Consider the following 10,948-nt stretch of genomic DNA (forward strand, 5'->3'; position numbering starts at 1 on the left):
GAGAGCTTTTCTACAGCAGACAATTCGAAACACCATACTTCTCGAACTACTCGGAATAAACTACGGGAATTTGAGCGAATTTAACTGATGCCACACCCAACACAAGTTTTAACCTTGCACCCATGGATTATTACTTGTTCTAGTTCATGACGTATTTCTATCGTTCGCGATTCTTACTTTCACAATCAAGAGTACGTGGAAGCTGTAGCGCAAAAGTTTTTCGCCGAGATGACCAGTACTTCTAATTTTAAGCAGATTTCGCTATAATTTGAAGCATGTAGCAAGTAACTGCAACATCTCAAAACTTTGACTCATAATTTTTCACTTTCAAATCGGTAAATCTAGGTTAATAGTAACGTAAATGCTAAAATATATTTTATTTGCTCTTTATAATGAACCTAAACTTCTGCAACAATGATATTAATTACTAAAAATTGGTTCAAATGGCCCGTTTCACTGACATACATGCCTGACCACTAATACACAATTTGACTTACAATATATCTAACTAATAACTACAAAAGGTGCCCACTAGAAAAAATAGTCGACTTCCACTGGTCCTTTCTAACGATATATATGGCTTGCTACACTGGTACCTATACTTGATAACAGTATCAGTTGAGTGCGATGAGTGGAATGATGGAAGTGAAAGCGATAGCTTTCTGGGAGGAGGGGCTTGTTTGTGGTCTTTCCGTCGCCTATAATAATAAAGCTGTCCAAAGATAATGATTTAATCGTCAGCAAAGTTGGTGTGAGTTTCATCATCCGACGATGTGTCGAACAGGCTATGCAGTACATGGTTGGCCGGAAATTATGAGGCTTGAATCCCCAATACGGTGCACACCTTTAGGAGAGCACAGACAGAAGTTTGACCATAAAACACGGTATCACAAAAGGCACAGTTTCCAACATTATCAGGAAGAACCTCGCATTGGAAGTTCGTTACAAAGTGCGTGAACACCATCTCACAGAGCACCACATCCATCCAGAGGTCATAAACGTCAGAAAATTGTATACGTTGTAGGGAACAACTGGAAATGATTATATACCGTGAATGGAGATTGACTGTCTAGATAAGACCAGCAGAGCTTGATCTCTTTCTTACAGTCAAACAGAGCATAAAAGTCGTTGTGGCTTTGTGCAGCAGTACAAGGAAAAGTTTCCAGGGGATTTCTAGTTATGACTGGGTATTCCAGGCGGGGAACTGTAGTTCCTTCCAACACCAACCCAACACAACTTGCTTCCAGGAAAACGTCATGGTTATAACGACCACAGTTCATATATTCATATAACTAAGGCTACTGATATATCAAAATCCATTTTACACACTGTATCAATATATTACCTTTTATTGTAGTACGAAACAAATTAAACAAGTACATTCTTTAAAAATGATACATATAGATTTCACGAGATGGATTCTTTCTTATGCATTATTTAGTTTTCGTTGCTATGACAACTCACACCGTCGAATCACTATTATAACAAAATATAATCACATTACAGAAAAGAAATTACATCAATGCCTCTTTTCATATTCTTCTTATTCCTTTCTTGAACAGCTTGTGCATAATTCAAAAGTACATTTTGCCCACAAATACAAATAAGTAAAGGTATAATAAAGATGTTGAAATACAAGTGAAATACAAGTATCGTTGTATGGTCTCTGACACACAGATCTTCCGCCTCTAAGATGACGAGACCACAAATGCATGAATCCACATAGACAGGGCCTCCACCCATACCGCGTGATTATTCCAGGCATTTATGGAAGGAAGACGGAAATTCGAGTGCTACCATTTTCGTCGATCCCTGTGAAATCTCCAAACTCCTCACCAATGAACTACTGTAAGTTTGGAGTGCTGAAACAAGCATTTGCTCGACGCCGTCTCCGTACCTTGCAAAGTCTTCGTAAAGTTTCCAAAATAGTATAATGAGACTCCCACAACGCAGAAGTTTGCTGTAGTGGAAACTACGCTCTCGGGGATTGTTCGGGCCGGCGGCCTCACATCGAACACAATAAATGGAGGAGAAAGAGGATTTACTAGTCAGGGAAGTGTTTGAGTCGTGGACAACCTTCTGTACAAATAAATTTAAAAAAAAAATGTTTATACAAGACAAAAGTCAATGACGTCAAACTAAACTATTTCAGCAGTCAAATTATTCTCACATTTTATGCTAATCGTGCTTAGACTCAATAATCCAACTCGTACAGTAATATTTTCAGGCATCGGAGCGAGTCTCTTTTTCATCTAAAAGTATCTTTTTTGGCCAAAGTCTCTATCAGTCTCTATTTTTGAAACATTAGTCTACTAAGTCTTTTTTTAAATCCTTAGTCATATTGTTTGGATTGTGGCCAATGTACTAGAAAATGTCAGTAATTAAATAAAAGAAAATAATAATGGTGATGAATAGAAAATGATATAAATACAAGGTAATAAATAAAATATAGTCGGTGTGTGTGGCGGGGGAGGTTGGAGGGATTTTTGTCTCCCTAGAGGAGAGCTTTCTGTGTTTCTTACCTTTTTTTTGTTAACTACAAGGGAATTTGCAACAGGTTACCACCTTTCTTTATTTAACAGGCTTCCCATCGACCCGTATACCGGGAAAGTGAGGGAATTCATCTAACGGAAAAGTGAAAGAATTTTAAGTATTGATTTATACTTCTCAAATCCAGTTTCTAAACCTTTATTTCGCTACAGCCTTGGTTTAACATTCCGACTTAAAAATAATAACGGTTTAACGACTATATAAATGTTCATGCAGACTCAACCCGTAGCAAGAGGAATACATAGATGCTTTTTACATTATATGTAGAGTCGGAAATTTTAAATCATAATCTGGAAAAGTAAGAGAATTTGCAAAATAAGTGGGAATCCTAATTAAATTGGTTGTAAATTGAGGTAATAAAAGAACTAGATATGCCTTTCGCTATGTCGCAATGTAAATTTGAGCATGGTCTCATTGTAGCCTTCGATTCGAGAATTTCCTCTCTAAAGTGATGTATTCCATAAATTTTAATTAACTGATGTATACGAGCAAATAAAATCCATATTTCCGGTCTTCATGAATAAACAAATGAAGTACACCTATTGAATCTCCGTGACTACAATGATACACGAGTGTCAAATATAAGTACAGTCAGGGACAAAAACGTCGGACACTCCTTGTATAAGTTACACGGGGAGTGCCCGATTTTTGTCCCTGACTGTACATGTATATATGACCTCAATGGTACGAAATAACGACGACATCAACATGATATTATTGACTAGTATAGTGTAACAGAAGTGAGGAAATCACTTTGTTACAAGTGCCGTTGAATGTTTTAAACGTATAATTTTTGCATGTTTTTAAACAATTGAATAGTGTATCCTGAAAGTTTAGTAAGGGGGCTCACGAAACAATTAGCTTTTTGCCACCCTTAAAATGGCGGATCTATTCGATGTATGAGAGTTCTTATATTACCTCAATGGAGTTGTAACAAATAGGAACATTCTAAAACAGTCCTTTAGTTGGCATATTTTGTGTTCTGTTACATACATTATATATATATAATGTTCCTGAGATGTCAAATCATAATGATGTTATTGTATCTTTAAAAAAAAACCAATTCCCATCCAGGACTAGAAGTAAAAGCTTTGTTCTGTTGAAGACTTTACATGTAAGTTGTCCCTCTTCTTTCTTTATATATGTTCAAAAATTAAAAATGTCTTGAATCATTTCTTAAGATTGGAAAATAGATAAATATATTTTTTTTATTTCTGTTCTTTATCGGCATCTTGGTAGGGGTAAATCACTATCAAAAACGTTACATTTTCTAACTTACGACTGGAAGTTGATTTATGAAGTTCCTTATCAGAGGCGGGTTGGTCTACAAAGTCTCCTTTTTTTGCTTTATTTAGTCTACGAAGTCTCCTTTTGTGCTTCATTTGGTCTACAAAGTAGCTATTTTCAATGCAGTTAGACGCTCCGATGCCTGTATTTTCTCTGTGTGTGTGTGTGTAATAGATCTAATGGATGACACTTGAAATGAATATTACAAGTGAAGATATGATCACTGACTGTGAACTTAAATATGTAATTGTTATAAACTTCTTTTAGCAATAAAAACCTGTTTACTACAAAATGCAAATCTACCAGTAGTTAAAATGTTTAGTCCTGTGTAGCATATGGTGTACCTATTCATGTTGTAATCATGATGGATATTGATAGAATACACATTCTCAGCATAAACGGAGAATAATATTCATCTCTTCGATAATACTTATTTATTTTCTAAAGTTGAACGAAACTAAATAAGCTAATTCTCGTTTTCTCTGTTTAACGTATTGTGTATACTTACAGATGCCTGGCAGTTATCCTTTGTACAAGGGTGTTTTCTTCCCCCTGCCCTCTCCTATAAGGATGATGCCAACAGAGGAACTGCGGATCGGCACATCACACTTTTTGCAGCAGGCTGCAACCAGGCAATGGAAACATGGACGGAGACAAGCGAGCGAAAGCATTTTATGTATATGTTGTGCATGCAAAGCAACTGATCGTGCTTGTATGTAAAAGAGGAAGAAGTTTGTGACATGGCGACGCTTGAGTGTAAAGTAACTTGAAATCGAGAGAATGTGGGCCACAAATTATATCAAGGAAAAGGATTTATAGTGTGTAGTGATGGCAATATGATAAGTTGGAAAGCATTCGCTGTTGAAATAAAGAAAAGACTCGAGTCTTTTAGAAAAATCTAATAACGAGGATACAAAGAGGAATCTCGAGAAAAGTGATACAAAGAGTTTTATTACATTTGTACTAATCGTAGAAGTGGTGCAAAACCGTATAGTGCAAGTGGAGTTCTGTACTATGTTTCCATTGCCTCTATTGATAACGTTGAAGTGTATGAAAAGTTAAGTAAATAAATATATATATATATAATATAAAAAACTTTCAAAGATTGGATTTTTGTGTGTTCTTGCTAAACGTCAACAAAATAAAAAAAGAGAAAAAAAAACATTCTATTTGCTACCAAGTTGTACTTATTCTTTCTTGTACAGAAATGTTAATAGGCAATGGGTAAAACCTGTTAATTGTGTACTGGGACTGCCCAAATGTAAAGTATATTTAAATAAAAAGAAAGTTGAAAGAAAGTCCCTCTAAAAGCAACATAATCATGGAAGTGTGACATGTCACATAGTTCCCAGTGGTTACAAAGAATTGTATATATTTATTTTCCCCTCCGTTAAAAAAAAATTAAGAGAAATTTATTATTGTGAATTTGTTTTATGTATGTATATACTTTTGTTCGTTGCGTGATCTTCTTATATATTTGTCCTATTTCTTCATTTCCTTAGTTTCCTCGAAAAAACATCTACGACAAAGTCTGATTGTGTGTATGTATGAGTGTGTGCGAGGGGGTGAAAAAGAATGCGGTGCTCGTGATAAGACGGGAACTGACTAATACATTGTTGCTGTGTCCATAAAGAAAATGGGCTCAATGAGGGACAGATTGTATGTTTCCTGTACAGTATCGTAAATATATTGTGTAATCTTTCAACTTAGTTTGTAGGGAGCTTTATGTCCAATAAAGAAAGATGTTGAGGAAGTTATAAATACTACATAATGGTGTTGATGAAATATGCTTAACATTTTTTCACATTTTTTCATGAGGAAAGATATAAATCTGTCTTCTAAGTATTAATTTCCTATGCATCTGAGAGCGAGAGAGAGAAAGAGAGAGAGAAAATAAAATACGTGAGCCTTTCTATATATATATATTTAAAGACGAGTGATAATTTCTGTTATATAAACTACACTTTTTTTTAATGCTATTTGTGAATTTTTGCCTGTACACTTATTTTCATACTATAATAAGATAAAAAATTTTTCACAATGTATATTTACATTTTTATGAGAAGGTAAACAACTTGACTTGGCAACTTTTCATTCGTTTGTTGTTTTTCATTTTATTATATATAAATATATACATATATGACATTTTACGTACATATAAATATAAATGTAAGTAAATCGTGCCACATTGAATTTAACTTTTCACAAGGCTGTATCTATATGTAAGCCAAAACGTGTTAAATGAAATATTTCACTCGTCACGCGCGAAATCTTTCCCGTCTGGAGTACAGAAAATATTCCCCATTCCTTTTTATTGTAACCAACGTAATAAATTGTAAATGCATCATTGTACAGTATTCACTTGGGACTGTTTCCGCAGTGTGATCTTTTCAACATTGTTATATTGTAAAAACTCTTTCGATGAAATAATTTTTGAGTCTTCACGTTTGATTGCATACACAACCTTAAATATGAAGTAGTTATATATTGATATTTACATAATCATCATGATAATAATAGCAGTAAGAATCGTAATTAATGGAAAACTCTATAAAATCTTAAATCTAACGTTAAGGAGAAAATAAACAGACAAAGAGAAGACGTGATTTCCTAATGTGACTATATTAAAATACAAATACATGCGCAGTTACTTGAGAAATATCTAAAGCAAGCACTTCCAGATGATCTTAAACTCACGTTCGCAAAAGAAAAAAAGAAAAAGAAATAGGGGCAGAAAGTAAAATCATTTTTGGCTGCGAAGCAAATGTATAAAGCAAAAATGGAATAAGTGTGTAATAAGTCAAATTTATGATTATACAATGAGAACCTATTATGAGTTGCAAAATTAAATATTCATAATGTTAATGTGTGGAGAAAAGAACTTGAGATTTTTATTCAAACTAATGTGAATATAATGTTGAATGTGTTTTTAATTGAATGTGTAAAAACTTTTTTAAACCGCAATATAAGATATATGTATATTTCACCATTGGTATTAATTTCACACACCAGCCAACATCTCATCAAATATTCACATCATCTTTGATAGATGGTGTTGCTACCTGGGCAACGCTTATTATTCGGTTGCATTCGCAGCCATCTTGATCTGTTTTCTCTTTTGTATCTCAAATTTCAATAGTCTCCTTTGGTTGATATTCTAGATGTAGATATATATATATTAAAATATATACATATATACCGTTGGTTTATTTAATGTGTGGTGTCATCGCATAGTGACAGCACAACTGACAATGTAACGAAAGAACATATATACATACATATAATTACAAAAGAATGGTACATATGTTCAATTTGTATAATAGGAATAAGATTAATATCTCATCTTTGATATTATGGTGTGATCATGGATCATGGGCCAATTTGTTTATGTTTGGCCAAGGCTATATTATACATGTTATAAATAATCCTAAATCATTTATGCTGCCAAGATGTTTTTGTCATATTTAATTAATATACGTGATATCACTTATTGATTTTACGATTTAATGCTTTTTTTTTTTAAAAAAAAAAAAAAAGGATAATGTGTATGTATATAATCAAATATATATATATACCAAAGTTACCTAGTCATAAATAAAATTACACAAATAAGACAAATTTTAAGTCAGTTGTCTGAATTTGTTTTCTCTAACTTCGTCTCCGTTCAATTATGTATCCAATAAAATCATACAGTCAAAGAAGAAAGAAAAACTTATTAGATGCTCATCTGGAAGTATTTATTTAAAATATAGCTATATTATACACGTACACACACATATATTATATATAATGTGGTTTTGAATATTGTGTACATAATAATACATATATATATATACATATACTGTCTAGAAGAAGGTTATAAAGAAGCTATCGCCTTCTTAAATGATAAGTAGCTAAACAAATAAATGAATTTAAAAAATCATAAGTTGTATACATCTTGGCAATTGAAACTAAGGACTTTTTTATTATTATTTTCACAAGTGTACAGTACTCTAACTTACCCGCGAAAGATTTTTGTTATATTTCTTGGTTTCTATAACCATTGTCCCGAGTATATATATATATAAAAAATACATACATAACACATTTTTAAATTCTCTCCCATTTTTTTTATATAATATTGTGTGATAAATAGCGTATTATTAGTTTTAATTACCAAGTTGGCCATATATTTTACATCCTCTTTTTACTTGCATTTCTCTAACACAGGATCATATGATGTTAATTATATATATAATATCATTATAATAATAGTATATATTATATATATAATATTAAAAAAAAGTCCAGACTTAAATATTTTTGTTTATTACGATTTTACTTTTTCATTGCTAACACTCCATTTAAAAATGTGATGTGTATTATGATCCTGTTTTAGTGAGTGAGCGTAGTGTGTATACTGTTTTTGTACTATATACTCCAGTGCCATCTTTCCTCCCTTGTCCCATAAGGTTGCATATTTGTTTATCCCATTTGTTGTGAATGTTTGCATTGTTTCAAAAATTTCAGAAATTCTAAATAAAGTATATAATTTCCATGTGAAGTTTGTGTTTTATCCTTGAACACGTGGTATTTTACAAATTGATTTATAGAAGCTAGACAAAATTTAATTTTCAGTTAAAGCTATGTTTTACGTTAAATGAAAGTACAACCTAATTTGCAGTATATGGCGTCATTAGAAAATTACCTCACATATTTCTCACATTGTAACATTATTTTCAATACCCCGAAAAGTTTCAAGGCGAATGTTCATGCCTCAATTAATTTCGCCACACGTTGCTTTTTGTCTCACTAAATATATTCGTATTTCAAAACTTTTTCAGGTTTCAACAAAGAAAGATTTTAATAGTAAGTCAAAGTATACAATTGACTGATTTTGTGAATTGATGGATCTTTTTGAATTTTGCGACTACTGTTTCTGCAACCACTGTAGTCTTTATCAAATCGATAAATCTTATTTATAGGTGTTTCACCCTCTTCCTCAGCCCTCTTAGGTATATATGGTTAGCTTATGCGTCTTTGACGCAGAAGACCTGGATTCGATTCCTGGTGGAATGTTCCGATTGCACGTTAACCTGTAAATCCACTTCTCACAGCTTCGCTGTTGAAAGGGACACTAAATGTAAATATAATCATCTTTCATATGTTCCCATTCATTATAAACTTACAGGTCTTTTATGAAAATTCTGTAGAGTACGAAGTATTAATAGTACTATAACACTGCAAATTGAAAAGAAATAAATTAAAAATTCCTTAAATGAAGAAAATAATAATTATTTACATACTGGAGTATTAAAAGTAATACGGCATGTTATATTATTTGACAACTTGGATACAAACTCATGCAACATGGCGTCCTGTTAGGTTTAGATTCTTGTTAAGCGGTTTATAGAAACTTGTGTTGAGATTATAATAATATACGATTTTCAAAAATGTAAGCAACGTTGAATAATATTCTGGAATACTCACAATATACGTATATTAATTCGTAACCTATCAAATTAATTAGTCACAGACGATCTACTACAATTTCTCAATTAACTATGCATATTAGAAAAACATTTTTTACCACTTATCTTCATATCCAACAGCTTGTAAATAATATTTCCTGCCTTAGTTATTTTCAGTGGCGCTAATACTTTGTATATAGGATTTTATTTTAATGAAAGGTATTATCTATAGGTATACAATGGATGGAAACATCTTAGAAATGTGGGAAGAAGACGCAGTACCTATAAACACAAAGATTTATCGAGTTGTCAAAGTCGACAGCGGTTTCGAAACAGATATTTGAAAAAGAAAAGAAAGAAAGAGAGAAAAGTGAAACCTCTTAATAGGTAGAACTTTTTATTTATTTACTTAACTATCTTACAAACACAACCTCTAAAGCTAATTAATACTGGTATCCATTACAATGAAACAAGTGTAACAAAAGTGGAAGGAAGTCTGCCAAAATCTATATTTAAAAGAATCAGATTCGAACCTAGGACCTACCGATAGCGAAGCAAGAACTCTAATCCTTCCCTACATTTGCTCATTATTTTCTTTCAGCTAACCTAGAAAGATCTTGAAATTTAAAACTGCGGGAAGGTTGCCAAAACCATTCTGTGCTGCTCTGAATAGATTGGAATTCACATTACCATGAATTATCTACTGATACGTTAGTATTGGAGAAATCTCTTGTAAGTCAGACATCTCTCAAACGTCAAGAGAGTAGACAGGTTTTCTTGCATGGTGTGTGGGTTTTTTTTTTTTTTTTTTTTTTTTTTTTTTTTTTTTTTTTTTTTTTTTTTTGTCCGTGAACAATAAGTTTCTGTATCCAGAAAGAAACGGGATCATCAGACAACTAAATGTTGCGGGAAGAAGAGCATAATTTTCTTCCGTACATTTTCGTGATGTGAAGTTTATACAATACAGTCATGTTGTATGGATAAAACTTGAGATATAATTACGTAAAATCTTTCCAATTAGATAATAAGATGTACTTGCTTCATATAATTCTGTAAAAAATTTCGAGCTGGATGATAAAATGTGCTTGTTTCTCGTTAACTTTCGTATAGACATGTATGCTTTTGCAGAGCAACTCGAATATGAAACATATTAGAAGACGAAAGAGAGTGCTTTTGTTTTGTTGGCTACGTCTTCACACTTTCTATGCACTACAAGCAAAAACTATGTTTACAGGTAGAAGCTGCAGACTTTAGAAAAAGATTTACTAAATTACTGTTACGCTTATTTGATTTAGCACACACAAGTTCGTCCCTTACTCGTAAACTAGTTTGGGTCATACAGTTGTCACCGTATTTAACTGTCATTGACGTACCAACTACTAATAGATCTTTTTTTTTAAAAAAAAAAAAAAAAGAAAAAGAAAAAGAAAAATATACATTAAAATGCTAATTCAATAAATGACAGAAAAAGTTGCATTAGAAAACTAATGTATGACTAATGACTGTTAAATACGGTAATAACTGTATGAGTCTAACAAGAGTTCGAGTGAACTAAGAAGTTCAAATAGGTTATAACCAGTGTTGAAGATTGTCCGCGTTCAGGTCGCTGTTTCAGTACAATCACGGAAAGCAGCATTGATAAAGTGGAAATCATTGTCTAC

General features: G+C 32.4%; 1 protein-coding gene across 1 annotated transcript in view; it reads left to right on the forward strand.

The window, feature by feature from the left end:
* LOC145660529 (serine/threonine-protein phosphatase 2B catalytic subunit 3) overlaps positions 1-8,380 on the forward strand; it is a 412,317-nt gene extending 403,937 nt beyond the window's left edge. The window contains exon 14 of the mRNA XM_081725713.1: positions 4,348-8,380. The gene's annotated coding sequence lies outside the window, so the exon portion shown is untranslated. The remainder of the gene's footprint in view (positions 1-4,347) is intronic.
* Positions 8,381-10,948: the final 2,568 nt, after the last annotated feature.

This window comes from Thermobia domestica, chromosome 1 (assembly GCF_964235325.1).
Source record: "Thermobia domestica chromosome 1, izTheDome1.hap1.1, whole genome shotgun sequence".
Taxonomy (NCBI): domain Eukaryota; kingdom Metazoa; phylum Arthropoda; class Insecta; order Zygentoma; family Lepismatidae; genus Thermobia; species Thermobia domestica.